Source organism: Notamacropus eugenii, chromosome 5, assembly GCF_028372415.1.
Source record: "Notamacropus eugenii isolate mMacEug1 chromosome 5, mMacEug1.pri_v2, whole genome shotgun sequence".
Taxonomy (NCBI): Eukaryota; Metazoa; Chordata; class Mammalia; order Diprotodontia; family Macropodidae; genus Notamacropus; species Notamacropus eugenii.
Window position 1 is genome coordinate 404,552,933 of NC_092876.1, and position 21,871 is coordinate 404,574,803.

At 38.7% G+C, this 21,871-nt stretch overlaps 1 long non-coding RNA gene across 1 annotated transcript in view; it reads right to left on the minus strand.

The window, feature by feature from the left end:
• Positions 1–573: 573 nt before the first annotated feature.
• The window catches only part of LOC140506915 (uncharacterized), a 128,024-nt gene continuing 106,726 nt past the window's right edge, over positions 574–21,871 (minus strand). The window contains exons 3-4 of the long non-coding RNA XR_011968153.1: positions 10,012–10,134; positions 574–3,851 (exon numbers count right to left, since the gene is read on the minus strand). This is a non-coding gene — a long non-coding RNA (uncharacterized lncRNA). The remainder of the gene's footprint in view (positions 3,852–10,011; positions 10,135–21,871) is intronic.

A 21,871-nucleotide genomic window follows, 5' to 3' on the forward strand; every position in this document is an offset into this window, starting at 1 on the left:
ATTCGGCTAATCTCTCTGTTCAAAAAGATGTGCGTATTCTAAACAGCTTAATACAGCCTCTAATGGATCTCCCCCTTGAGTAAGGATAATGATTTTCCTAAAAAAGATCAGAAAGAAGTTTCTCCTGATAGAAGGTAAAACCCTTAGCAGCTGGATTGAGCCTCAAAGTAGCTGTAAATAATCCCAGGAACCTGAAAGGTCTCTGGAAAACATCATCTGTCTTCCATTCGGGTGTGCCAGATTTCCAGTGCTGTTAGGGTCCCAGGGCAGAATGTCAAGAGGTTTTCCCTTTCATGTCCCAGGAGCACATCCGCTAAGATAGTGATTGTTGGCACCTGTTTCGACAGCTAAGTCTTGCTGGTAAGGGAAGTGTTAGTAAAGGAGAGGACAAGGACACTTTTTTTGGACTTTCCCATAACCATTTTCTTCCATTAAGACCCTTTGGTGCTTTAGAAATGTATCTGCATGCATAACACAAGCCATGCTCAAGTTAAACGGGACCTCTCATGGCTGTGTGCGTATGTCTGTATGTGTGTGTGTGTGTGTGTGTGTGTGTGTGTGTGTGTGTGTGTGTGTGTGTGTGTGTGTGTGTAAAGAAGGTACAGATCAGAAAGGTGAGTATGACTAAAATCTCCCTTTAACTGGTCTGGGGTTTGAGGGAAAGATGAGAAGTGAGAATTCCCTACCATTATAATTACATTCTTTTTATTATTATCCTCCATGAAAACACTGAAAAGTCTGGAGAACCATTCAGCTAAGAAACAAGCCACTTCCCAAATGAATTGTGCTTCAGCATTTCCTAACAGATTTGTTTGGGATGTCCTCATAGATTGTAGAATGTGGACCCCCATCACTGACCATCTGCTGGGCGGCCCTAAAGCAATTTTGTTGAACTAGGTTTGGTGAAATGTGTAAAACCATAAGTCTTATTCCTTGGAATTAATTCTCCATTTAGTAAAGCGCAGGGTATTGTCATGGTATTTCCCATGGTCTTCCTGGGCACAAAGGAATCAAACCTGGTTGTATTCTACTGTCCCCTGCTGTGCTTTAGCTTTCTATCACCATAAAACTTGAAAGTTGAGGCCAAATGGAATCATTTCCTTTTTTCTTTCTTTTGGTCCTTGGAGGTAAAGAACATTCCTTGCCAAGCACCTCTGTGCAGAGAAGCCTGCAATTCATAATTAAACATAATTCCCTTTCCTCTCCATCTAACTTAATCCTGTATTTTTTTAAGCCCCAACAATGATCATTCCATTCTGTGATTTCGTATGCTTTTTTTCCCCCAAAATAATTCTTAAAACCAGAACCTAGAGTCCCAAAGTTATGAAAGACCTCAGGGAATATCTAATTCAGTAGACTCAAACTCAGACAGAAAGGGGTGAGAAAATTGAAGGGATTAGGACAGCAAGACTTGAGTGAGCCAAACCGACTCCACTTTGTGACTCAGTTCTGCGGCTAGCTTACTTTCTATTTAATTATGTTTAGTTGTTTTTCAGTCATGTCTCCCCTCTTCAATCCTCTAGAGAGAATTTCCAGATTGAAGGTTTTAAAATGCTTTGTTGTCGTTCAGTTGCGTCCAATTCTTCATGACTCTATTTGGGTTTTCTTGGCCAAGACACTGGAGTGGTTTGCCATTTCCTTCTCCAGTTCATTTTATAGATGAGGAAACTGAGAGAAACATGGTTAAGTGACAGGTGAAGGGTTGAATAGCTAGTGTCTTAGGCTATATTTGAACCCAGGAAGATGAGTCGTTCTGACTCCAGGCCCAGCACTCTATCCACTGTGCCACCTATCTGTCCTATTAGATTATGGGTCTAGTCCAAATTCTGTCTTGGGAAAAAAATTTATTCATTTGTGGGAATTGGGAGTATCTTAGCTCTGAGTGTTTGAACCTAGTCCTGAGTGGCTAGGAAACTGGACCACCTCTATCTGCTGCTTCGAGACCCTTAACCAAGGACCTAGGTTATGCTGACCAGAAATCCACTCAGATCCAAAGATTGATGCAAGGAGTTTCCTCATATTTGTAAATCTCAAATAACTGATATGTCTTATGTGAAAATTGGGCCCCTACAAATCAAGCAGTTATTGTTTTCATGTTCTTTGATGGCTCACAGACACTTGGAGGGAGTAGGATACCTCTTTTTCTGACTTTAGGGAATTGAACTTGTTTGCTTACCCTTTCCCACTTTGGAAAGTCTTTCATCTAATTAGAAATCAGATGACCTGATGTTTTATTATTTCCTTTTAATTAATTGGTCTTATGTGTACAAGTCTGTCTCCCCCCGTATTCAGGGTCCAGGCCTAAGCTGAGGAGGCCTGGTGTTGATTTGTTGGACAATTACCATTCATTGCTTAATAAATTGACATGCTCTGAAGATCAGACCTTTTTTTCCTCATTATTTTCATCTTTCATCCAACCCAGGGGGAAGAGGAAGGTACTACTAAACCATACATAAGGATTCCTAAAGAATGCATATTGATTTAAAAGACCATATATTAACATTGTATTTTATTATATTTTTATTTATATGTCCCGATTACATTTTAATCTGGTTTGGGCAGCACACAAGCATCTGTGCCTGCCTCTTCTGTTCTAGTCCAATCCTTCCTACTGATCTACAAAAATTGTGTAAAGCATTCCAGCTACAACAAAATACATTAGTCTTTTTTCCCTCAGTATCTGTATACCTATTGCATCCCCACAATAGAATGTGAGTTCCTTGAGAGCAGGGACTGTTTTCAATTTTTGTCTTTGAGTTCTCCACACTCAGCACAATAACTTGCATAGAATGTGCTTAATAAATGCTAATTAAATTAAATTGAAGTTCTACTTGGTCTAGGACTGCTATCTTCTCCTTTTGCTCTGCAAGGTACTGGGCATACCTGTACAGTCATCCCTTCCTCATCCTGACTTCCTATACTGTAATTTTGATATATAGTGAGTCAGCATAAGAAATTAAATGGAAATTCAGGGTGGAGCTTTGCAGAAGACACAGATGACAGGGGAAGGTCAGCAGGTGACCCAGAAAAAGTGATTTTTTTCCCATACATTGTTTTCATTTAACATTGACATACATACATAACCTATGACCAAAGACTTAACCCAAATTTTATAATACAGTTCTACAAACACCCCATAAAAGAAAAAGAAATCATACCTTTTTCTCTGGTATGATGGGAGGGCCAAAAATTTTATGTGGATTTTCCATTTTGAGGGGGTGCTATGTCCCTAACCCCCATGATGTGAAAGGTATCACTGTATTAAACTAACTCTTGCTGGCTTGATTGGGTATTTAAGACAAGGGGCTGAATGTTCCAAATCTTGGGTAAAGTCAGTGAATTTTCCCCTTTATACCAGAAGAACATCTGTACATAAAAGTAAATGAATAAATCTCTGGAAAAAAAAAGGTATTCTGACAGGTTCTTATCTAGGAAGGACTTTGGAATCTAGAAACAGAAATCAATACTTTTAGGATGATGCACTTGTCCTTTGGCTTTGATAGCCTTGTAGACAAGGCAGTATAATGCTACTTCATATTTTTAGGTAAGGACGGGCACAAATCACTTCTCAGATAAGTGCCTGTCCTTTCATCTCCTCTAGCAACATGTCAGCTCAATAATGTTCTTCAGTGTCAGGTATGATTTCAAATGGATCTCCCATTATCATCATCCTCAGGAGTCTTGTTGGAACCAGTCTCAGGTATAACACCACTGACATTTGATAGCCAGAATTTTGAAAATGTATCCAGTCCATGGATAAAACTACAAACTTCTAAATGGTCCATTACTTTAGCTTTAAAAGGCACATGTCATATGCTTCTTGATGGCCATTTATCTCCAGGAGAGGTAAGCTAGAAAACAAAAGAAATAGGTTCTACTATTATCCTAATTCTGTCAGTAACTAGTCTTATGAACTCAGACAATTAAAAAATCTCTTCGCTTGAAGTTATTCATCTGCAGGTTGAGACTTCTATGAGTAAGACTGACTATCCTGGTTCCCTTTACCTGAAGGTCAGGGTGTTCCATTTCTCCTTTCCCTAGGATTCTCCCATATCCTTAAGGGGACTTGGGAATATCTAGGCTCTCTGAAGATAGCTCCAGCCTTGATCAATGGTGTTCCCTCTAGTATAGGGAGAATCCCTTGCACTTGAGTTCCATTAGCCACCAATAGTTGGATCTTCTATTATAAAGAAATGATTACCCAAAGATATAATCACAAATAACTAAATTTATTCCCCAAACACGTGGGAGACATAATTCTCCTTTTCCCTCCTAACTGGGAAGACAAGATGCAAACAACTATGTAAAAACAAGAATAAATAAGAAGTAATCAACAGAGAAAAAACATTAGAATGACAAAACATTGGGAAAAACATCCTGTAAAATGTGGGATTTTGGTTATGACTTGAGCCTCTGAGTCTCTGAGCCTTTTTTGATTTGTGACAGTGCATTGCCAAAGTCAAGATAGAGGGAAATAGCATCACCCTAAGGTGGAAAGACAAGAGAATAAATATTTATATAATGACTACAAGACACCAGGCACTGTGCTAAGCACTTTAGAAATATTGTCTTATCTGACCATCACAACAACCCTTTCAGGTACCATTGTTACATTCATTTTACAGTTAAGGAAGCTGAGGTCAACAGAGGTTATGTGAATTGCCCAGGGTCTCACCCCCAGTAGGTGCCTAAGGCAGAATTTGAACTTGGGTCTTCCTGTGCTCTATCCACCTCATCATCTAGCTACCTACAAAGACAAGTTTTTATTAGTAGTAATGATACTGTCAATCCATGACATTTTACCTACTAAGGACCCCTTGAATGAATCAACAACTTCAAGGGTGTGGGTATTTCCTCCACCAATTTTATGGGTTGAATCAGATGGTCTCACTGGTCCCTTCCAGCTAGAAATGTCTGATAGTATATTTGGGCAAGATTGAAGAGGATGTAGTTCCCTGTAGAGGATGTTCCAAGTATGGATTTAACCAAGAACTAGCTATCCCTCACAAGGCTAATAATTATTGATTAGAATGTTGGCTGAATGTAGTTAAACTTTACAAAAGTTAAGAATACATGATATACTCAAAGAGAAAAAAGTAGTAGTAAATAGGGGGGACATGATACTAATGTGAGTAATATGATAGTTATGAGATGCAAGCTATTTCTGGTCTCACTGGTGACCTGAGTTAGACTCAAGAATAGTTCATCTGGAGCAGAGCCATAAGTATTTATTTTAGTACTTAAGGTGATTCATTTGAAGTGAAGGTGAGTGAATTCCTTCTACGTGGTAGACAGAGACCCTGGAATACCAGTACCACGAGCAGAAACCCCTGGACAAAGCAAGGGCGCTTTTGGTACCGCCAGCATAAGCACTGTAAAGGGAAAGAGATCAAGGGAACAGAGTGGGTCATGGAGGAGTTTATCCCTTCCCTGCAGGAAAGAAGAATGCCATCAGGCAGCATTCTATTTTAACTAATTTGACTTCCTATTTTAACTAATTATTCTTGCTAACTTCAGTTATTTTTATGCTACAAAATTAGTGGAAGTGTATTTTCATCTTTCCAATATTGGTACCCTGGGCAAAGCCTCGTATGCCCTGCCCTAGTTAAAGCCTTGCATCTGAGGTGATTAAATCCTAGATTTCTATAATTTTTAGCTATATAGCCTAGGACTTTGCAACTGGGAAGTTCCTCTGGGTGACTATGTATTTATTAATTTAATCTATTTTAAGTTTAAGGACATTGGAGGTTGGATGACTACAAAATACATCCTGTCCCAAGGCCAAGAGTATCTATGTACAACAATAACCCATGCTAGCAAAGTGGCCCCATGTTTGTTGATGGTAATGGTTACTATAGGATCATCCTGGAACAGAGGAGCATAGATTCAGAGCTAGAAGGGGCCTTCGAGACCTTTCCGGTCCAATTATCTTACTTTACAAATAATGAAACTGAGATAGAATGAAGTGAAATATAATATTGCTTAAGAGTACACACACAGGCAGCAGAGAGAGTTGGGCTACAAACCCTCTTACTTCATATCCAATAGTGATGATCGTCTTTGTCTTTACTTTATATATTTTATACTTACATATCCGTGGACACATTGCTTTGCCCTAGTAAAATGTGAACTCATTAGGGGCAGGGGCTATTTTCCTCCCCTTCCCTTGTAGCCCCTGAACTTCATGCCATATATTAGAGCAGGTGCTTAACTAATGCTTTTAAACTGGATTGAAAAAAATCGCCATTCAAAGTCTCTCTCAGTTGTTCTTATTCTTAGCCATTCATGACCTCTCTTCTTTAAACAGAGGAGTGGCAGGTGAAAGATTTGCCTTCCTGGTGGCTGTGAAGTTCTCAAAGGCTACCATTCCAAATTTGCTCAATTATCAGGACAGTCAAATGCATTTAGCTGCGTATATGCACATTCAGTTCAATAAAATATTAAGCACTTGCAATGTGCCGGGCCCTGAGACAGAGAGAGAGAGAGAGAGAGAGAGAGAGAGAGAGAGAGAGAGAGAGAGAGAGAGAGATACACATACATATATACATATGATGTTACATACCATATAATTTTCAGCTTTCTAGTCTAAGATTTTTCTAAAGGGAAGGTCCTCTGGGTGACATATACACACACATATATGTACGTGTGTATATACGTGTATATAAAACAACTATGTATAAATAGCTATACACAGGATAAATTGCAGCTATATATACATCTTTAATTTATATGTAGACCAATTTATATATAAATATATATCCAAATTATATAAATATATTCAATTTATCCAAATTTTACATATGGGTGTATCCAATTTATCCTTTATATAGCTGTTTGTACATTTTGCTGAATCATTTCAGTTATATCCAGTACTTGATGACCTCATTTAGAGTTTCTTGGAGATGATACTGGAGTGATTAGCCATTTCCTTCTCCAGCTCACTTTACTGATAAGGAACTAAGGCAAACAGGCTTAAGTGACTTGTCCAGGGTCACACAGCTAGTAAGTATCTAAGACCAGCTTTGAACTCAGGAAGAGGAGTTTACTTGATTCTAAATCCAGTGCTTTATCCATTGAGCCACCCAGCTGTCCCCAAGTAGGGAGGCAGAGTCCAAGAGCCTTGCTGTTCAGCTGTTTTTCAGTTTTATCTGACTCTTTTTACTGTGCTACCTAGCTGCCCTGCTTGAACATAGCTGTTTGCATGCTGTGTGCCCCATTGGACTGTGAACTCCCTGAGAGCAGGGAATGTGTTTTTTGCCTTTCTTTATATCTCTAGTGCCTAGCATTACAGATACACACACACACACACACACACACACACATCACATAGAGAATCTTTCCTATAGCAAAATTTTAGACATACATGCACACATATACACATGCATACAGAGAGACAGAGAGGGAATGAGAGAGAGGTGTTTCTGTGCATGTATCCACATATGTGCACATACAAATGTATGTTAATCTATTAAGTGTTTACTAGGTGCCAGGCACTATACTTAGCACTGGGTATACAAAGAAAGGCAAATGACATTCTCTGCTCTCAAGATGCTCATGATCTGATGGGAGAGACAACATGCAAACAATTGTATGTGAATAGCTATACACTGGATAAACTGGAGATAATCAAAAGAGAGAAAATATGCATATATTCATATATGTGTATATACACTCATGTTCCCATATATGTACATATGATAAACAAACCTATGCACATGCCCATGATGATTACAAAGGACTAATTTTCAATCAATCCCACATTGAAAATTACCTGTAAGGCATTTTCCTTAGTGCTGGGTGAGATACAAAAAGTATAAGGTCTTCCATTATTGAAGCTACAATCTAGTTGGCATGAAACACTACGCACACAGAGAAATAACTATCTAGGCTTGCCTCTGAGGAGCAACTTTGATTGTAAGTATTATAGATATTCAGAGATAGAAAAAGATCAGTATGGCCTGAGGTGATCAGGGCAGGTTTCATGGAAGAAGGAAGATTTGTCCTGAGTCTTCAAGGATAGAGAGGATTCAAATGGGCAGAGAAAGGGGTAGTCATCACAGCTACAAGTAAGAGTGTAGGAAGAACATCACAGAAAGCAAACTGTGAAAAATATATTTTTTGTGATTAGTTTGTATAGTTTTGGGGAGGTGAGTTTCCAATTATGAGAGTAATTAAATTAGATTAAATTAAATTAGAACAGTACTTGGAGCTAGATTATGAGGGATGTTGAATGCCAGGTAAAGGAGTTTGAATTTTATTTTGAAGGTGATTGGGAGCCAATGATGGTTTTGTAGTGAAGAAGAAAGTAATGAGAGCGTCAGATGACTACTTGGGGAAAATACTAATCTGGTCTTTGAACATTTCTTAAGGCAAAAAGAATACAAAACTCAGAGATCTTTATTGAAAAGATAAGATTACAGAGCTAATTACTCTGATCTAATTAAGATAGTGTCCCATGATACTGATCGAATCAAGAGTAAGACAGTAATGTCTCATTTTTATCCAGGATTGTTTTAACAAAATTGTTGTCCAGTCATTTCAGCTGTGTCTGACACCTCATGACCCAATTTGATATTTTCTTGGCAAAGATAGTGGAGTGGTTTCCCATTTCCTTCTCCTGTTCATTTTACAAATGAGGAGACCAGGCAAACAGGGTTAAGTGACTTGCCCAGGGTCACACAGTTAGTAAGTGTCTGAGGCTAGATTTGAACTCAGGATGAGGAGTTTTCCTGACTCCAGGCCTGGCACTCTCTCTACTGTACCACCTAGCTACCCCATTTCTGCCCCAAAAATATTGGGTTTTTTAAAAAAAAATATTGGCTTTTACTAAATGAAAATGAAAATGACTAAGAGTTGAAAGATATTTATTATCATTCCTTCAATGTAACTTTTCATTGGTTGTGCTTAACCTAATTCACTAACAAAGAAAATATTTTTTTAATTCAACATTTATTAATTAGCTACTATGTGCAAGGTATACCCTGCCCAGGAGGAGGTTACATTCCATGGAGGAGTAGGGGAGTAGTCTGTGACACAGAGAGCACTGGTAATGGGGGAGATTAGTGGAAAATTAAAGTCAGACTTCACGGAAGAAGTAGCATAGGAGTTGAGCCTTCAAGTAAGGCAAGGATTCTGAAGAGTAGAGAGGAGATGTGCATGCATTCTGGGAGTGGAATCACTTGCACCTATGCACAGAGGCAGAGAGTCAAGCTTGCAGGATAGCTAGTAATCCAGTTCTGCTGTAATGTAGAGTCCATAAAAGGGAAGAGTATAAATAAGGCTGAAAAGCAAGGTAGGAGAGAGTCACAACAGCAGTGAAATATATATACTGTTCCATCCAGAATAGGACCGCCTTGGGGAACGCCCACTTTGTCCCATGCCAGGGCTGAATAGGAATCCACCAAAAGTAGAATATGTTTGCCGTTAACTTCTCAGAGAAGATTACAGATTGCAGAGTTTCACTTTTCAGAAAGAAAAAGAAAATTTTTACAGCTCAGATGTCCCCAAGGTCATGGTCCTATTCCATGCTATAAAAAGGAATATCCAGCACACAACAGAAATGATGGTTCCCATTCTTCAGAATTAGAAATAGCTAGCATTTGGAAGAGAAGAGCTGCTGTAAATAATACATTTAATTTGCCTGTTCCATATCTTTTGCAAGTCTATGGCACAGTCTGTTCCAGCCAGTTTCGTATCCCAAGGAGGTAGTGGTTACAGAAAGATTTGGAAATCTTTATATTCTGGGATTTAAAAGCAGTTTCACTTAGTATGCCTTCCCCATCAGCAGGAACTTTCCCAATCCTCTAAATGATCAAGAAAAATCACACAGCAAAATAGATTGGAAGTTGAAGGGAAAAATACAGGGAATTATTAATTAACAAATACACATAAGCACCCACACCCACACAAAGGAATTTGGGGCAGTCAGTTGATCTCCATAACATGAACTATCCACATAGAAGGAAGAGAAAATTCAACCATGGAATTTTTTAAAGTTAAAATCCAACTTACCGCTACATTTCAAGGAGACATTGCAGTAAATGAGAAAGGAAATGAAAACATCAAACCCAAAGGAATGATTCCAAGACTACAAATGGATGGGATATCACAGTGTTATGTTTTGACGTCAATTGACTGAAATAGAGAAGGAAAGATTTCGAATTACAGAAAAGCCTTAATTTTCTCTTTCTTTCCTTTTTCCTTCCTTCCTTTCTTTTTAAATGAAATTCAGGGTGCAAGGAGGTCAGCGGGAAAGAGAAAAAGGGATCTGCTTCTCCACAGAGAGACAACTGATTAATTCCCAACCAAGAATTTAGTGTGCTGACGGACCAAATTCATCACTCTATTTCTGTGGCCAAATGCTCAGCCAAGCCTCTTCTGTCAGGGAGAATGCTGGACTATTTGGCCAGGGCAATGGGATTTTTCCCAACATCATAAAGGAAGTTATTGGCAGAGTATCATTTAGAAGGGGTGAGAAGCCGCTGGATGAGTTTTCAGAGTGAAGAAAGAATCCTGAACCTGGAATCAGAGCACCTGAGTTCAAATACCTTCTCTGCAGCTTATAGCATGCCTGACCTGGGGCAATTCATGTTTGGAGCTCACTGTCCTATCTATAAAACAGAGGACACCTTACGTGACTTCTGAGCAACTTGGTTCTATGGATCTCCAAGATCTCCTCCAGCTCAAAACAAAACAAAAAAACAAACAAACAAACAAAAACGCACAAAAAAACTAGGCACCACAGTGGATAGAGCTCTGGGTCTGGAATCAAGAAGACCTGAGTCCAAATCCAGCCTCAGACACCTACTACCTGTGTGACCCTGGGCAAGTCACATCTGCCAGTCTCCGTTTACCTAACTGTAAAATAGGGTTATAACAGCACCTGTCTTCTAGGGATAGTTGAGAATCTCTCAAATAGGAAATTTGTCAAGTGCTTAGCAAATGCCTGATACAAACTAGGTATTTAATAAATGCTTGCTTCTTTCCTTTTTTAATATCCTCTGATCCTCATTTACTGAACCCAATTCCTATTGTTAATTAGGATGTGATAAAGAAAGAACATATTTCCTATGGACAGTAGCATTCTGCCTGTTGAAGATGAATTGTCTAGAATAGTTTGTGACTCTGTGTTTGCCTTGATGCTGGAAGAAAGTTAAACACAGCCAGCCTAAGGTTTGTCTCTGTTACTTCCCTGTGTATTTGCAGTTACATATCCTGTCTTAGGGGCAGCTAGGTGGTGCAGTAGAGTGCTGGGCCTGGAGTCAGGAAGATATTATCTTCCTGAGTTCAAATCTGGCCTCAGACATTTCCTAGCTGTGTGACCTTGGAAAAGTCACTTTACCCTGTTTGCCTCAGTTTCCTCATCTGTAAAATGAGTTGGAGAATGAAGTGGCAAACCACTCCAATATCTCTGCCAAGAAAACTGCAAATGGGATGACAAAGAGTCAGACACAACTGAAAAATGACTGAACAACTTTCTGTATTACTTATCTGTGAAGATTATGTTGCAAAACTCTGAAAGGTCTTCATCCAACTCCCACTCCCCATGACAAATTGATTGTGTAGAGCAAGGCTAACTACAGCTCCTCCACAGGGTTCTCAGGGTATCTCAGAGGAGTTGGGGGGGCATTCTTTAATGCTATCAACTCACCCCCATTCCAGTGTGTTCCTCCCAATATCAATCACAGGTACCTGCTAATATTTCCTCAGTATCATTTATTCTACTCTACCATCAATTTAACTAATTAATCTCAATTGGAAATGGTACATATTAACTGAGAACATATAGTAAGAACCAAAGTTACAAAGCATTTCCCTCAACACGAGGAGCACACCTAACACCTTACTGTGTTAGTGTTAGTGGGAAAATGGGTTCAAACTCAAAGCAAGGGAATAAGGCATAATTGCCAGATAAGTCTGTCCTTTGCCGTAGGATATAGCACTTTGAAAGCAAGCTAATGGATCCATCCACTGCTGGATTGGGACCCACAGATTCTTCCTTGGACTACACTTATAAGTCATTTAGCTTGGCTGCTAGAAAACTCAGATTTGAACTTTCCAGTTCCTGGATGCCTGGCATTCTTTCAACCTTCCACACTAACCCTTGCCATCAAAAAATAAAGTACAACAGACACAGAAAATAACCCTGCCATATGGACCTGGCTTCATGTTGGCTTAAGTGGGCATAAACACAGGATGCTGGTGTTCTCTCCATCCAGAAGCTTCCAGAAGATACTGCCTTGCTTGCCATCAGGAAATGGAGATTCCAATTTGGCACAATGTCATGACTGGTCTATATACACTCAGTTCCATTTCAGAAACCATTCAAAAAGTCCCTTCTTCGTCACACAGTAAGCAGACAGGAAACCGTTAAGGACGATCTGTCCATGCTCAGAAAGGGAGAGCAGTAGCTTCTGTTTTTTTGTGCCCCAAAGCAGGCTCTACAAGCCACTATGTGGGGAATTGCACTATGCAGAGTACCCTGCACAACTCTTAAAAACTGGATTCTCATTAGTTTCAACAATATAATGTCCCTAGAAGAATGTAAAGTCCCTGAGAGCAAGGATGATCTCAATTTTGTATTTGTAGCATTTAGTATAATAGATGCTCAGTAAATCATTATTGATTGGCTGTATGTAAACTTTCAGTTCTTAAGCTACTGTGCCTTTGGGAGAAGGGGGAAAAATGTATTTTGTGGGGAGAGGGGATGATAAAGGGGGAAAAGGACAGTGGAACCTTATTATTCCCTAATAGGACAATGTTCCAACACTTACACTCACTCTCTGTCACTGATTTTCCACTTTTGTTACAAGGAAATCAGCCCTAAAAGCTTCATGGCATGGTCATTCATCCCTCTAGCACTACAGCAAGTCTCCCGAGAGAAAGAGGCCCCATTTAACTTCCGTCTACCTTGGTTTCCTCATCTGTAAAATGGAAATAATAAATGCACCTACCTACCACGGTTATTGTGAGGCTAACATGAATTGTATTTGTAAAATACTTTGCAAATCTTAAAGCCCTATATAAATTATTGTTATTTTTCAGTCATTTTTGACTCTTCTGGCTTGTGATCATACTGTGCATGGGGTTTTCTTTGCAAAATACCAGAGTGGTTTGCCATTTTCTTCTACAGTGGATTAAGTCAAACAGAAGTTAAGTGATTTACCCAGGGTCACACACCTAGTGTCTGAGATTGGATCTGAACTCAGGTCACCCTGACTCCAGGCCCAGTGCTCTACCCATTGAGCCGCCTAACTATATAAATAGTAGCTCCTATAGCTGCTCCTGCTGCTACTAGTACTAGTACCACTACTACTACTACTACTACTACTACTATTACTGCTACTACTGCTACTGCTACTACTGCTGCTGCTACTACCACCATCACTACTACCACTACTACTACAACCACCGCCACCCCTTTCTTCCCCAGACAACACTAATTAAATCAATGTTACTGGAAATGATACACCAGTCAATTGTCCAATGGCTTCATGAACCATCCTTCTTTCTTCCCAAATCAAAACATTCCTCTCTAGCCACAACTCCCTTACAGGTATTATCCTTTACCTATTATAATGTGAGCTCCATTAAGGACAGGCAGGTACTATCTTGCTTTTAGGTTGGTATATAATACTTAGCCTTGTGGTTGGCATATAGTAAGTATTTAATGATTTTTCATTCATTCAGTTGCAGTCATGGAAGTGTATTTGACACTAGGCTAGAGCTAAGGAAACTCTTGGTTCATCAAAACTGAATTGCTTCCATTTGAATTGTCTTTGGAAGATTCTGAAGATCACAGCATAAGATGCCAGACACTGAAGTCCTTTCTTGAACTAAACTGCCAAACATTCAAACTATACTTCAGAGAGTGCAACTCCGATGGTCTGGCCATATTCAAATGCCAAATGTACACTTATCTAAAAGACTGCTTTGTGGAGAACTCACACAGGGCAAGTGTTCATTATAACAAGGTAGTAACAAATTTTTCCTTTTTGATGTCCTTTCCTGAAATTTTTTTAGGTGTGAATTTTAATGTTTAGTGGTTTAACTCCTATTTTTTCATCTATATTACTACCCAATAATTCACCACTCCCCCAGCTCCCAATAGAAACTCTCCCTTGTAACAATTAAAAATAATTAAGCAAAACAAATCAACACATTGACCATGCCTGAAATTTGTCTTTCTTTTTTATAATTTGATTTAATTTTGTTCAATTAGCAAAAATTTATCTTCTCTCCCTCACATTTCTCCATTCCATTGAGCAAAAAAATAAAACTCTTATAACAAATATAAATGGTCAAACAATAAAATCCTGCAGTGGTCATGTCAAAAATATATATATATGTCTCATTCTGCAAAGCCCAGGGTCACCTTTTTGTCATGAGTTGGGTAGCTTGTTTCTCATGGGTCTTCTGAAATCATGATAGGTCATTGCATGGAACAGAATTCTTAAGTCTTTCAAAGTTATTTTTCTCTAAAATGTTGTTTTTATTATAAAAAAAATTCTTCTCCTGCTTCTGTTCACTTCATTCTGCAATAGTTCAGACCAATTTTCTCAGGCTTCTCTGAAATCATCCCTTTCATCTTTTCTTACTGCAGCATGGTATTCTATTATATATGTATGTGTACATATATATATATATATATATATATATATATATATATATATATATATATATATATATATATATATATATATATATATATATACTCTAATTTGTTTAGCTAGACGGACATTTTGTTAGTTCCTAGTCCCTTGCCACCCAAAAGAAAGAGCTGCCAAAAATATTTTTTTTATGGCCCCTTTTCCTCTTTCTTTGATCTCTTCAGGCACGTCTCATCTATCCATCACTTCTCTCCAAGAGTCAGGGGGTCATTCCTGTCATCCTGATCTATGTTTTATTAATGGACCAAGATGGCTCCAAAGCAGAAAGTGAGGCTGGTGACCTTGCACAACCCTTCCTCACTTAAGTCCTATTCACTTACAAGCCATGGCATCATCTTCTTGATGTCCTCTTCGAGAATGAAGCACTAATAACTAAACAACCAAGAGGCAGAAGGCATACTTCATCCTCTGAAGTCAGGACTAGTTACCATCTTGACCAAAGTTCAGAAATCTTTCAAATATCTTTTCCTTGACATCATTGTAGTCATTTTATAAATTGTTCTATTGTTTCTAGTTATTTCAATTTGCTTCAGTTCACAAAAATTTTCTCAGGTCTCTCTCTGAATTCATCATATTTTTCATTTCTTATAACACAGTAAGATGTAGCTTTATAATGAGTTTTCATTGACTGAATGTTCCCCATTTTACAGGAAGAAATCTGCTGAAGGTGGGCCTCACTGTCATGGCATAAAAGTAGAGGTGGGTTCTAGATAGATAGATAGATAGATAGATAGATAGATAGATAGATAGATAGATAGATAGACAGACAATAGATAATCTATCTATATATATATGTATATATGTAAATATATATTTATAGTTATATCATTCTCTTATATGTCTGAACTAGTAAAGCTTTGAGTAAGTGATGAACTGTCCAAAAACCAGCCTAGCTAATTTTGCAGAGGTTCATTCCAGAAAGTAAAACAGCAAATGATAAATTTGGGTCTAGTAACTCCATGAGACTATCTCTTAGGGCAACAAGGGGTTTCAATCTGTGTCACTGGAGGAAGTAACCATACTTATTGTAATCACAAGTCAAAGAAAGGATAGTCAATGGAAAAGCTGAGCCACAGAGGAACTTGTAAGCAGTAATTTGCCAAAAGCTACCAAGTGACTCATCTCTAGGAACTGAACTAGAATCCAGCGCTTGCAGGTCTCTATTGTATTCCTTATGTACTCACTCATCATGTAAGCTAGAGACCAAAGTTCGCAAGCCAGATGGAGAAGTACAGAAGGAGACCTATTTCAGGCCACCACAGTGTTTCCTCTTTGCATTTTCCACCATGACCTTTGAGTTAATGTCAAGACAGCTGTTGTTTCCTCAGTGTCTTAGCAAGCAGCAACAACCTCTGGGCCACAACAGTTTCTGAATCTGAATCTCAGCTGCTTCTTCATAAAGAAGGAATGAACAGTGGTTCCTGTGGTTGAAACATCTGGCACCAATTACATGTAGTACAGATACCTGTGTCCTTGCTTGATAGCAGCAGGTATGCTTGGGCAACAAGAGATCAAGATAATACCAGCTTGTCAACCAACAAGAGATGTCAGGGATAAAACAGCATCCAAGGGTGGTAGATGGAGCAGAATCCACAGGAGATATTAGACAGATGGTTGTTTTTATTGAGGAAAGGGGGTGGTGGAAAGGATGATAAGAAGACTTTGGGGAGATACTGAGCTTTGTACTTTGCTTTAGAACCATAGAATGATGAAAGAAAGGGCCCTGGAGATAACCTAGTCTAGTGGTTAATTTTTTTTTTCTATGAAAACCCCTGTTTATTCACTCCTCTGCAGGCTGTACTCCTGACTTTCTCCTCCTCCCCATCTCCTCTTTTCCAGCTTCCTTTTCCATCTTGTCTTCTTCCATTACAATATAAGCTCCTTGAGGGAAGGAACTGTCTTTTTATTTGTATTTTTTATTTCCAGTGTTTAGCACAACACTTGACCCATAGTAAGCATTTAAGAAATATCCGTTGACCTGATTTTACTCTATAGAGTCATCTCCCCAAATAATAGTAATTGTACTTTTCATATCCATTGATCTAGTCCAAAACCCTCATTTTACATATAGGAAAGCTGAGACCCAGAAAGTTAAAGTGATTAGCTCTAAATCACAAAAGTAGTTAAGTGGCAGAGCCAGGATTTGAACACAGATCTCCTGAGTCCAAATCTAACCCTGCTTCCACTATATCTCAGTTAGCTCAGGGAAAGTCATTCTATCTTGGGCACTCAGCATTTGCAATCGATTTGTATTTTTTGAATTAAAAAAATATTAAGTATGTGCCAAGCACTAACTTGTAGCTCCAGGGATACAAATGGGAAAATAAGACAATCCTTGCTCTCAAGGAACTTATATTCTAACAGAGGGAAAGACAACATCTAGAGTAAGTTTCAGTTACAAGTCAATTAGAAAAGCATCTTCTCATTTCCATCCTCTACTCCAGTCTCTTCCCATCCTATCACCAATCACACGTAATTGCAATATAGGTATACATATATATGTGTGTGTGTGCGTGTACATGTATATGTTTACATATACACACAATATGTGTGTACATATGCCCATATATATGCAGATAGCAATATCTACATACCTCTCTTTAGAAATACATATATGTGTATGTATCTATGTATGTGTGTGTGTATCAGTGTTAAGTAACTTGCCCAGGGTCACACACATCTGAGATCAGATATGAACTCAGGTCCTCCTGACTCCAGGGCCAGTGTTCTATCCATTGTGCCACAGAGTTGCCTCTGCAAAATATTTTTAATGATTATATTGATTACCACCAGACACATAGTGACCACCTATTAAATCTCAGTTATTGTATTAGGTAGGCAGTGGAGATGGAAAGAGGTAGACATAGTCCACACCTCCAAGAAATTATAGTTGGGAAGATGAGACAAATATGCAAATCACTGTAGTCAGTATCAGGCAAAATAGCACTTGGGCAGTCAGAGAGGTCCAAACAAAATGCTCTAGGAGATCAATCAATTCAATAGGAGGGGGACATAGAGTGGGGGGAAATGATAGGAACATTTTTAAAAGCATAAAAGAACATCAATAAAACATTTTAATGAAAATAAATGCTAAAATATTTTAAATAAATGACCATGAAGCAGACCTTCCTAACCCCACCTATCATACATATGTAAAACATGCATACATATATACATACATAAATATATACACTTATGAACATGTGTATATCAGTCCCCTTATCCCTCCATTCTCAGAGGAAAAAGTATACCTGCCCTCAAATCTTACCTTTCCACCTGTGCCCTAGATTGCATGCTTGCTAGGATCCTGCTTTTATAACTTCTCCCAATATCTCCAATCTCTTCCTCCCTCTTCCCTAATCCCTTCCCTTCTGTCTTTAAACATTCAAAGGTGGAGTGCTGGGTCTGGAGTCAGGAAGATTCATCCTCCTGAGTTCAAATCTAGCCTCAGATACTTACTAGCTATGTGACCCTGGGTAAGTCACTTCACCATTTGCCCAGTTTCCTCAACGGTAAAGTGGGCAGGAGAAGTAAATGGCAAAGCACCCCAGTATCTTTGCCAAGAAAACCCCAAATGCGGTCACAAAGAATCAGACACGACTGAAAACCTTGAAAAAAACCTTCACTGTTCGCTTCATCTACAGTTGTGTTTGTTTCTTTCCCTTGAGTCAAACTTCTCAAACCTGTGGTTTGCACCTGCTGCTTTTATTTCCTTACCACTCTTTCCCTCTTGATCCTGCTAAAATGTATTGTTCTGTCCAGGTCATGCAATTGCAACTTCTCTCTCCAAGGTACTGGTGATTCCCTATTTGCCAAATCCAACTAACTTTTCTCAGTGTAAATTCTTCTTGACCTCTCTACAGTATCTGACACCATTGACAATTATCAGAAGTCTTTAAGAATCCCTTTTCTTTCTTTGAAAAATTTAAATACAGAACATGCCTCATTTCAAAATGTGGTTGTACAATGGCGTCCTCACACAGTGTGGGCGGGGGGAGAGATTGAGAAAAAGGAAAAGAATGTTAACCTAAAGAAAACATTATTAGGAAGGTAAACTTCCTGGCAAAATAATCACACTTTGTTCTTAAGCTAAATATAAACTGTTTCTGGACAATCTGCTCGTTTGGATTATTTGCATTACTGTTCCATTCCATTGGTGAGAATCAATAAAAAATTGCTTTTAGCACCAGAAAATTACCTTAAAAGGATACTCTCTCCAAAGCAGCTTCTTTCAGACCTTTACAGTTAAGTACCCAGTGCAAGGCTCTGATCAGGAGGTGGGCTCCCTAAGTGCCATTGACTCAGCAAAGCTCAGCACGAAGTCTTTGGGGTGACTGTCTTTCTTTCAAACAATGTATCCTACTAAAGGCAATTGTGTTGCTATAGAATTAAAATATGAGCATTTCTTATTTGTTTTCATATTTTATGTTTGAGGTTTGGATTTAGAGGGAGCTGTTTGGAGTGTTTATGATAGGGAGAAAGAGAATGGAGGAAAGGAGATGGGGGAAGGAAAAAAGGAAGGAAGGAAGGAAGGAAGGAAGGAAGGAAGGAAGGAAGGAAGGAAGGAAGGAAGGAAGGAAGGAAGGAAGGAAGGAAGGAAGGAAGGAAGGAAGGAAGGAAGGAAGGAGGGAGGGAGGGAGGGAGAGGAGGAAAGGAAAGGAGGTAGGGAGGAAAGAAGAAAGGAATGGAGAGAAGAAGAAAGGAGGAATGGAAAGAGGGAGAGAAGGAGGAAAGAGAAGGAAGAAGGGAGGAAGGAGGGGGAGGAAGAAGCAAAGATAGAGACAGAGTTGTTGAGGAGAGGGAAAGGGAGAGATGGGAGAAGAGGGAGAAAGGGAAGAGAGAGAAATGTAGACTTTGAAAGGGGGAGTAACGGAGAGGAAAACAAGAGGAGCAGAGAATTGTTACTGCAATTTTTTTAACTTAAGTGGTTCTCTGATTAATGCACCACTCTGTCTAAAGATAAATAATGCCTTTGAGTTGAACCAGGTTGAAATTCCCCCAAAACATCACTACTTGGGGCATCTCCTATTTGGGAAAATTTTAGTAGGTCTCTCAGTACTTACCTAAGTAACCAAGTGAGATTCTCCTAGTAGGGAAAGGGAGGGGAGAGAAGGGAGGGAGTTGCAGAGTCGGGGATGCTGGAAGGAAAGTTTCTGCATCAGCTTTTAAATAGCCAGCATAAGCTAACATCAGAACCTTGCCAGGATGCAGACTGATTGAGCTTCCAAATGCAAGGGCTTCATTAGGAACTTTAGCTTGGCTATTGACGAGTGTATGAATGGGAAATTCAGTGATAGATTTGCTGCGGCTCTCTGCTATTAGAGTGGAATGCTTGTCTGAGGGGAAGAACACTGTGCTGAAATCCAAAATGCAGGGGACTTTGCCTTGTGCTTTGGGCTACAAGAGTAGTTTTTACCGATTTCATGCCAAGATTCCCCAAATGAAATCCTTTCTCATACTCAGCATTAATGCTGTGGGGGAATGAAAATTCTCAAGTGTTTTTGAGTGGGGTTTTTTTGGTTTTTGTTTTTGGGATTTTTTTGCTTGGCTATTCTCACCAGCATTATTTATGAAGTTCTTGCCAAGGTCCTTTCCAAAAATCCTGTGATCCAATGAGAATGCTCAGCAATGCAGTGTTTGTGAAAAACATGCTGGATTATGAGACAAGAATCCTCTATTTTAGTCCTTTTACTGTGTGACCTTGGGCTAATCACTGCACTTCTCTTTGCCTGTCTACTTAACTGTAAAATGAGGATGTTAGACTATAACTAGATTAGGGTTGGGTTTTTTTCCCCTGGGCTCCATGGATTCTCAAGGGATCCATGGCTGATTTCAAGGGGTCTATGAACTTGTATGGGGAAAAATGAAATATTCTCTATTTCAGTATAATTTGTTTCCTTTGTTTATTATTTGTATATTATATATAATTATATATTAATTAATTATATATAAATATATAATTATTTATACTGTTTAATAAATTTATCTTACATACTATTAATCAGTTATTAATATGAGGAACCTGATTGTCAGCTCTTGTTGTCAGTCATAAGTGGCATCTTGTTTATGTTAATGCAGTGACTTTGAAGTGTAAGGAAAGTTTAAGAGAGAAGGGAAAATTATAGTGAAGGCTTGTTCCCATTCCATCATTCACATGTTACATGTTATATGAAATATTTATTTCCCACTCAACAGTAGCTGCTACTTGAGTGTGGGTGTTTCCATCTACCACAATAGAACAGGAGATAATCAGCAGCCCCAGGTATTATGACTTTACTAAGAAATCAGGTACTCCCTGATCAGAGTGAGCTTGTATGTACTCCAAGTCAGTGAGCTTCCTAGGAGAATTCTTAGAGGGAGATAAGTTGTCAGCAATCAGGTTTTGGCTTACCAAGGGGGCTTATCAGCATAGCAGAGCCCTTATTGGTAACTACTAACCCTGCCTTTGAGAAGAAACATTGAGAACCACACGTCTTGACTGTTTATCTTTACTAACCTAATTCCCAAGTCCAATAGGTGACTGACTAAAAATCCTCTGCACTTTTCTCTTGTCCACTCCTATGTATTAAATTTTATCTGTGGAGATGACTATCTGCTGGGTATCTCCAAATGGACATCCCAAAGGCATCTCAAACTCAATGTATCAAAAATATTTCACTATTTACCAAAAAGAAAAGAAAAAAATGAAGGGTTTTCAAATGACACAGATATAGAAGAAGAAATTAAACAATTGAAGCAACAGTTAGAGTATATCTTAACAAATACAAAAATGATCATATTCTTACCACAACAATTCCATTGTTGGAATCTGCCCTGAAATTGTACCAGAAAAACAAACCAAGAAAAAAAATTGAAATCTAAGTGAATTGTGGTGCATGGCTGTAATAGAACATTGTAAGGCAATTATGATCAATAATGTGTAATATACAGAAATATGGAAGAATCTTGAAGAAATGAAGGATAGGATAAATATTGCAGAGATACTTTATGGGCAAGGGAGAAGCCAACAAACTTAAACAAACCTACTATGTGCCAGGTACTCTGCTAAGTACTTTACAGCTTTTTTCTCACTTGATCTCAGAGATAAAGGCTAAAAATAGGTGAATGCCAAATGAAAGGGGGGCAAAAGAATAAGAATACAGTGCAAGGACTTCAAATATTCCCAACGGTCTCTTAAGGCAAAATGCCCTCCACATCCAGAG